The 8,735-nt window shown below is 39.4% G+C and overlaps 1 long non-coding RNA gene across 1 annotated transcript; it reads right to left on the bottom strand.

Moving 5' to 3' along the window:
• Positions 1-75: 75 nt before the first annotated feature.
• Positions 76-7,018, bottom strand: LOC126816792 (uncharacterized). Its single transcript, XR_007678612.2, has 5 exons — positions 6,897-7,018; positions 4,231-4,285; positions 2,924-3,047; positions 1,802-1,972; positions 76-1,326 (listed from the first exon to the last, which is right to left on the bottom strand). It is a non-coding gene; the product is annotated as an uncharacterized LOC126816792 (long non-coding RNA).
• Positions 7,019-8,735: the final 1,717 nt, after the last annotated feature.

The following is an 8,735-nucleotide window of genomic DNA, read 5'->3' as shown; positions in this document are numbered from 1 at the left end:
AGTGAGTTACGCACTGGCAGTCGGCAAACCTCAGCCGACTCCAGTATCCTACATCTAGCCTCAGCTGTTTGATGAATTCCCGGATTACAAATGGTGTCGCCCATGAAGAAGCCTTTGAAGAGTGTTTTATCATACAAAGATGTCAATTCAATCGTTTGTCTGTTACCGCTGGTTACTTCAGTCTGTTATATAGAAGGACAACTCGTGTTTGTCATGTTTGGCGTCACTTCCCGTTTCTTCACGTGCTTGTTACCCGTCTCCCGTAGCAATGATCTCTGTGTTAAAATTATGTTTGGAATGTATTTAACCAGTTCTATCACATATGTAATAATGACTGACACCAATATTGTCCTTTACTTAGCAAATGAAAATTCTACACAATGTTCAAAAGACGCAATTTTGAGAATTTCTCTCGGAAAGTGGCAACTTCTCATAATAAGTAGGGTGCTGAGGTCTCCTGAGGGAGGCAGTGGTTCAGCTGGGTCACTAACCAAGGCGAGATGTAGAGTACTGGAGTGTGTCGATGTTTGCCGAGTGAGGAACTGGTTCAGCTGGATTACTAACCGGGGGGGTCTCAGGTGCAATCATGATGTTGACTGAGAAAGGAAATTTGGGTAGTCTGACCTCATGGGTTTTCTCTGGGTCCTTCGGTTTCCTCCCACTGCCTAAAGACCCCTGCGCACAAGCAAATTATTGAAATAAAATTGAACCATGTTAGTCTCGAAATGACCTAGTTTGTGTCGAGAGTGATCGTTAATCTCTCTCCCCCTCTATTGGTGCTGAAAAAAAACAAAGTCTTTTTACTCATTTTATTTCATGGCCCAAACACCTAACCAGACACAAAATAGAAATTCAATGCCTCTACATCGTAGCTTGCACTACAATTTGTATTAATGGTGGTCTGCCTCCATGTAAAAATAAGATGCTAAAAAGAGTTGTCTCCCATGTAAAAATTGAAGTTTTGACATAGTCCAAGGGAGGTAAACCCATTAAATGACGTCGACCTGGCTAGAGATTCCTTGTAAAATCGTTTTATGTTTCATTTCTGAGAGCTTTTTTCTTTCTGCAGCCTATGGCAATTCGTGTGCCAGTTTTAAAATTCTCACTGTATCTTAAATATTGGAAATGAGAACTCCATTTATTCACGGTAAGACTTTGTAAAGTGCCCCTGAACAGATTATATGAAAAGGCACACTATAAATATGCTGAAATAATAATAATAATAACTTGACGTGCTGCTACCACTACTACTCTCACTATCAGAAGAACTGGTACTGCTTGCTAGTCGCCTTGGACCACCAACTACATCAACTGTTTTACTTTCTTCTGAAATAAAATATTTAGTCAAGATAGCTGTTTTATCTCACAATTTATTATCCAAGTTAAAGCCAATGATTTAAAGGACAATAATGGTGCCAGTCTTTATCACATATGTGATAGAACTGGTTAAACACATTCCAAATATTATTTTATCACAGAGATCATTGCTACGATAGATGCGTAATCAATGCTTCAACAATCGGAAGTGACGAACGCAAAAGGAAAACACGAGTTATCCCGCAATATAACTGACTGAAGTGACGGGTGATAACAGATACATTGGCGAATTTCTGCCCACTAATAATTCCTTCGAATTTACAGGGGTGCTGTAAAATTGACAGACAATGTATATCTATTGTTTTTATGGTCGACAATTTTTTTCACAGGGGCGAGGGTGGGAGGGGTAGGAATCTTTTTAAAGCCCCCCCACCGACCCACCAGTTACGGGCCTGAGAGTAATAGATTAAAATCTTCAACTTACCATGTGGTTTCTTTTGATTCTTTTTTAAACAGGACATCACATGAGATTCCAGTTCTCTAAGTGTGGATAGCTTTAATGTTTGAAAATCTATTCCTATCTCCTGTAGATCGGAATCTCGCAGGGACGGTTCTCTTGACTGAATTAAATGAAAAACCTCCCCAAGCTTATTGTCTACAAAATATTAAATATGTACTAAAAGTAATATTGTGCCTGAAATCAAGTCAATTGATTTTGTACACAATATATTACAGAAATAATCATAACTGTCTCGGGCCGGGTTGGATGGCCGGATGGTTAGCACGTGCGCGCTGTATCATAGGGTTTGTCACTGAGTCAACTGGTGTGGTTTCGATTCTCCGGTTGTACGTGACAAGGAATAGGGTCGCCTGTCCAACCTCATGATTTTTTTCCGGGACCTCTCTCTCACCACGGTGGCTAAGAGGATAGGGCGCTGGTTCGCTAGCATGGAGGTCGCGTGATCCATCCCGATGGACTTTCTCGGCCAATGCAGGGATCGAACACAGGAGCTCCAGGCTAGCGAGCCAGCGTCTTACTCACTTAGCCACCGTGGCCCTCTACTCCTACCACAATTTTCTTCACAAATTGTGACATAATGAATGTTAAAGTTGGATTTCATTTATATCAACGTAATAAAACATATGCGGGAGCCGCGGTGGTTAAGTGGGTAAGACGCTGGCTCTCTAGCCTCGAGGTCGCGGGTTTGCTCCCGGTGTTGGCCGAGAAAGTTCGTGATTTTCCAGTGTGGTTTCCCCCTTGTCAGTTGTACAGGACGGAGGACCTGACAAGGACAACTGCCTAGTCGTTCGGGTGGTATAAAACCGAGGTCCTGTGTACACATTAGCGTGCACGTAAAAGATCCCTTGGCAGTTGGAATTCGATATAAGAAAACATGTAGGCCATAGTGCCGCTGCCCGGGCCAAACTGACCTCATAGCACACAGCATTAGCCCAGTCGGAGCAGAACAGTAGGACGTTAAACCCAATTTCATTTCATTTCATAGCTGTCTCTATGAGCCACGGTGGCTAAATGGGTAAGACGCTGGCTCACAAGCCTGGAGGTCGCGTGTTCGAAAAAACACTATTTCCTGCCGGTATGACTTACCTGACAATTTGTTAATGTTTAAACTAAGTTGACGTTTTTCATCATCAGTCATGGGTTGGGCACTGTCCTCATCTTCACTATCGGACAGTGGTATTAAAGGGTGTATGGCTCTATTTTTTGGAACCTTGAAATAAAAAAAAAATGGTTCTAAAAGCACGTGTTAATGTAATATGAATGTATGTAAAGTGATTTATATTCAATTTCTGAAAAATATATTGTAATTTCTAATCAATTATGTTCAGTGAAAAACGTGAACAGTTCAGACTGAACGGCAGTTGTTTACGCCTGCTTAGTGTATTCTACACGTTTGTTTTTACATTATTATTTTACTATTATTTGAATCAACTTTTACTAATTACTTTCACATTGTGTTGTAGGATATGTTTTTATTTGTTCATTACAAATTGGCACACGACTGTTAATAGATTTTGGTCGCTTAGAATTGCTCACAGGAGATTTAGCCGTGCCTTTTTTTATTTGGCTTAGGAGTCGCTAAAGCGGCCCATACATGTTATTTTTTTTCGTCAATTAATTGTCATCAATTAATTGACGAAATTGACCCTGCCCACACACGATCAATTTTTTAGCGTCAATTTTCATACTGATCGAAAACTTCTAGATGAAAGCATCTCTGGCAGTAGCACACACGGTCAATTTAATTGATGAACCGTCAATAAATATGAAAGGAACTTTGATTCATCAATTAATTGATTCAATTCAATTGTTTCAATTAATTCACCGTCAATGTCCTCCATACACTTTCAATTTCTTCGTCAATTAAATGATATCAATTAATTGACGAAAAAATTGAACGTGTATCGGCCGCTTTAAGGTACACTAGCTACGGGAAGGGGGGGGGGGCACTACTGTTATTTCTTCTTTATGCAAAAGTTGATCCTCTACTCTTTGTCTTCAAGAGCTAAATCTTCCGATTGCAGGTCTTTCTTTAGACATTAATTAACTTATCCAGACTTAGCCTACGATATTTACTGGATTAGAATCCGATCTACTGTTCAACGCTCATTAATGATTAAATCAAAAAGTGGATAATCGCGACTATGTTTTTTATCGTACCGACTTTAGTAATGATGATCGAGGCTAGGCTTAAAATTCAATCGCAAAATCCTCGGTTTAGAGTGGATCAATGTGACTGAAATTTTCAGCAAATTACCTTTACATTATCTAATTTTTAACTATTATAGTGAGAACTGTCAGCTCTTTATCTAATCTCCCATAATGTATCTTTAGGCAATGTCTCTAGAGGAGTGGTTTCTTAAAGACAAGATATGCAAGATTAACTGCCTTACATTTTTTCCAGTGGTATCCATCTTTGTTGTTGGACTATTGCCGTCTCCATTTGTCCTGAAATAGATGACAATATTAAAGTAGCTAAGTCTCTAACTCAATATCATCTAAAATCTTCGACATTGAAAACACGAATTATTTGTCAATTTAAATCAACATTGATGGTGTGATCTTACTGGGAAAGGTGGGCTTCTGATATCCAATATTTAAGACAAAATAAACATTTTACCATTGGTACACGAATCGTGTACCATAATACGTTTCAACGTAATTTGTAATAAGGGACTCAAAAAACGAGGCTAGGTATATTTCACCAGTCATGTCAGACGGTGACGTCATATTCTTATCTGTTGAGCATTCGCAATAAATACTATCGGTGTAGACTGGAATAACCAGACACTAGAGATCGCCTTTCGATTGAGACTTCTGGCGTATTTCGCCGAACATAACCGATTAGAAATTACAGTAGAAACAGAAACGATTGAATGTAAATCAGTTTATATACATTCATATTACATTATTATATGCTAGCAACCCATTTGTGTCATTTTCTAGATCCCAAATATTAGCGATTTACCCCCTTTAAAAATCTGACTCTCCGTGTAACATCATTAGTAATGATAACACTGATCAGTCAACAGATCCGTCAACAACATGCAAAGAGTTGCTTCCCTTAGTTCCATAGTTTGGCGAGAAAATTAAAAAATCTTTGTTAGAAAATGCGGTAGAAATCCATTACCGCGCAGTAGAGCGGTACATGAGGCCTTTTCGCGGCACTTTACCGCGTGATGCGATAGAGTTGACAGGTCTGGTTTACTGTATATGGTTTATTTACATCGGGAATAGAATATGAAGCATCTACATACATACAACAGGAACGTACATTAAACAGGAACATAAACAATAACATTAACACAGTACATGACTATATTATAACCTTTCCGCCCTTCTGCCACGGCAGCAGCTGAACAATACACCGGTCTTTGCTCCTCACCCCCCCCCCCCCCCCCCTCTCTCTAACTGTCAGTAAACGTATGGTTATATACCTTTCAACAATAGAGAAAGTTGATACGAATGTCTTATAAGGAATTGAGTCTCACAACAAAGTCATCATCATATATGGAGTGTACAAGTTATCGTTTACATCTACATTGTCAATACATGTTGGATTGATTAGGTCTTTAATTACAACACAGCGCACGCGTGTATATAGGTGAATAATACTATATAGTATCAAAACCAACTTGGGGTCAATTAGATAACAAACCTTAATCTCTCAACCCTCCTTGTTTCGAGATAAGACATGAGGCCATTACCTTCAACGTAGCACATGCGGGAGCGATTCGCACCCGGCATTTGTAAACAAAATTGACAATATTTTTAATAAAAACAACGATTGATTATTGTTATTTATAATATTTCTGGCACATGCAACTACAATTTAGCATATAATCCTACCTGAAACGGGTACAAATCGTCGTTTTTAAAATCTAGGCGTTAAGCCGTTACTAAGACCGCCATCTTTTTAAACGATACGCTGTCATCATGAAGGCGGGGCTAAATATAAGGCTTTTATAACAGCCAATCAAAAGGGCAATCTAAAGCATTTTAACTATGAATGGATTTCGATGGCGGTGAAGGCAGACAAAAACAATGCTTCATTAATTAAAACGCGAATATTTGGAGTTAGGCGACAGTTGTGCCACTACATTGGCCTCTGTAAGTTTATTTAATCATACATGTAATAGCATAAACTCATCTTATTTTAAAGATGTAATATGCATTAATAAAGAAATTGAGTTTGCCACTTGGAACTAAAGGCATCCAATCGTAGCTAAAAACAAACACATCAGTATATCTCAACGTTTTTAGCTACGTTCTCGTAGCTAGGGGTCAATAAGTTCAGACACTTTGTCACATCCGTCTAGGTACCAATCGGACCCACCGGACTTCAGGCGTGGGCGATTCAGTAATCCAAATTAGTAACCCATTCCTTGGACTTTCAGCCCTGAGACATCTAAAACTACCGGGGCAGCCATACTGAGAGGAATAAACAACACACTTGGTATTTTAGAATTGTGTATACCAACTGACATTTATTTTTTATATTTATATTTTTAACTTTTATGTTCGCCTCCTAACATCAATGTATGTTCGACTCAATAAGAGAGAGAGAAAGAGAAAGAGAGAGATGGGGCTTTACGTCCACTCGACACAAACTAGGTCATTTCGGGACTAACACATGGTTCGATCATTTCATTACAATAATTCTCTTGCGGTTAGGGGTCTTTAGTAGTGGCAGGAAACCGGAGAAAACCTACAAGGTTGGACAGGCGACCCTACTCCTAGTCATGTACAACCGGGGAATCGAAACCACACCAGTTGATTCAATGACAGACCTTATGATACAGCGCACACGTGCTAACCATTGGGCCACCCAACTTTCCGACTCAGTGAGATGGGGAGGAATGTTATAAACCACGTGACATCAACGAGAACTTCCAGTGTACGCTTGCGCCTCACTTTATGCCAAGACATCAACGAAGTAAGTACATGTACTCTTAATACCAATGTACTCTTTATTTAGTTACAGTGTTGATGTATCCATTCGTTCACTACACACCATTGGTTTAATAGTAATAGAAGTTTGAATAAATGTTGTATTTACCTCTGATAAGATGACTTTAAATCAAGTCCAGGAACTATGTTACCATGGACTAACTGTAGCAAGAAAACCAAACTGATCACCTTAAACATCATTTTGTTAAATTTTTGGCAGAGAAGCAAAACACTGTCTTTTTTTGTAATAATAGCAAGAGAACTATTGTTTTTATTTAGACTAGTCTATTACTACATATAGGGGTTTATTTATTTATTTTCGTGATATATTTAATAAATCTCCCCAATTTCATTTATAATCGATGTTTTACTTACATATTTGTCCATCCTTAATTTTCGAAAATAAATAATTGAAGCATTACCAGTGTTTGGGGGATATTGAACCCTGACACGCCTATTTCTTGGTTTAAGTATTCTATTAACCGGGTTCTCTCACGTGGCCATGATACCTCATCTTTTTGAATCTGAACAGAGAGAGAGAGAGAGCGAGAGAGAGGAGGGAGAGAGAGAGAGAGAGAGAGAGAGAGATATATGGGGTTTAACGTCCACTCAACACAAATCAGGCCATTTCGGGACTAACATATGGTTCAATTTTATTTCAATAATTCGCTGGCGCGTAGGGGTCTTTAGCAGTGGGAGGAAATCGGAAGACCTGGAGAAAACCCACGTACAACCGGGGAATCGAAACCACGCCAGTTGACTCAATGACAGACCTTATGATAGAACGCACACGCGCTAATCATTTTGCCATCCAACTCCCCAATCTGAACAACAGAGATCCTGCTAAAAATCGGCGCCTCCACTGGGTGCCGAAAGCGCCCTTTCCATTGTACGCAATACGAATCCAACGACCAACGTGCCCATATTAGTATGGGCGCCCCTTAAAGCCGAGAAACATTGGCTGGGCGTCTAACCAATGGTACTTGGTTTTATGGGCGCCTCGCCAATTATGCCTATATATATGAGGCGCACCCCGAACTTTTCCCTTTTCTCGTAAATTATTATAGGTACGCTAAAGTCGTATTCCTTCCTTCAAATTTTTATAGTGTTCATGTCAAAATATCATCACCTGCCAATATTTCAAATTCAGTCTCAAAATTGAAATTGTCCGTCATTTTCATAGTTCCTCTCCTCTTGTGCAAACCCTATTTTCCAAAATTTTCTGGGGGGAGATCACCCTAGACCGTCAAGTGTAGGTACATCGGCACTTCCAGAAGCCCCATCGGCGCCCCAGAAGCTCTTGCCCCCCCCCCCCCCAACAATTTTGGGCTAGCTACGGGCCTCCCTAGCCCTAACCCTTACCCAAACCATAATGACAGACCTTATGATGCAACGCGTACGATAACCATTCGGCCATCCACACCCCCACAACACCCCACTCCCCTAGTGCTGAAAGAAAACAAAGCCTCTTTACTTATTTTATTTCATGGCCCTCCCTAACCAGACACAAAATAAAAATTCAACGCCTCTGCATCAATTCTACGTCAAAAGTCAATACAGGTAAGCTTTCAAAAAAATTGTGTTAATGATGGTCTGCATCCATGTAAAAATTGCTAGAGATGCTTAAAAGAGTTGTCTCCCATGTAATAACTGAAGTTTTGACGTTGTCCAAGGGAGGTAAATCCATTAAATGATGTCGAATTGGCTAGCGATGCTCTGTAAAATCTGTTTATTATGATTTATTATAAGGTCCATGTTTATACTTCCAAAAGTATATAATGTTATGTTTAAGTTCCGAGAGCTTCTATTCATCTTCTATTTTTAGAATGCTTTGTAAACAAGTGAACGCTTTAATAAAAGTGTTAAAAGTACTTTCACCATTTTTTTCTTGACGTTTTTATCCAGTGTTTGAATTATATATTACGCAATGTTTTACTCGAGACCTTAA

Source organism: Patella vulgata, chromosome 1, assembly GCF_932274485.2.
Source record: "Patella vulgata chromosome 1, xgPatVulg1.2, whole genome shotgun sequence".
NCBI classification, from domain to species: domain Eukaryota; kingdom Metazoa; phylum Mollusca; class Gastropoda; family Patellidae; genus Patella; species Patella vulgata.
Note: the sequence above shows the minus strand (reverse complement) of the source record. Positions and strands in the feature narration are given on the sequence as shown.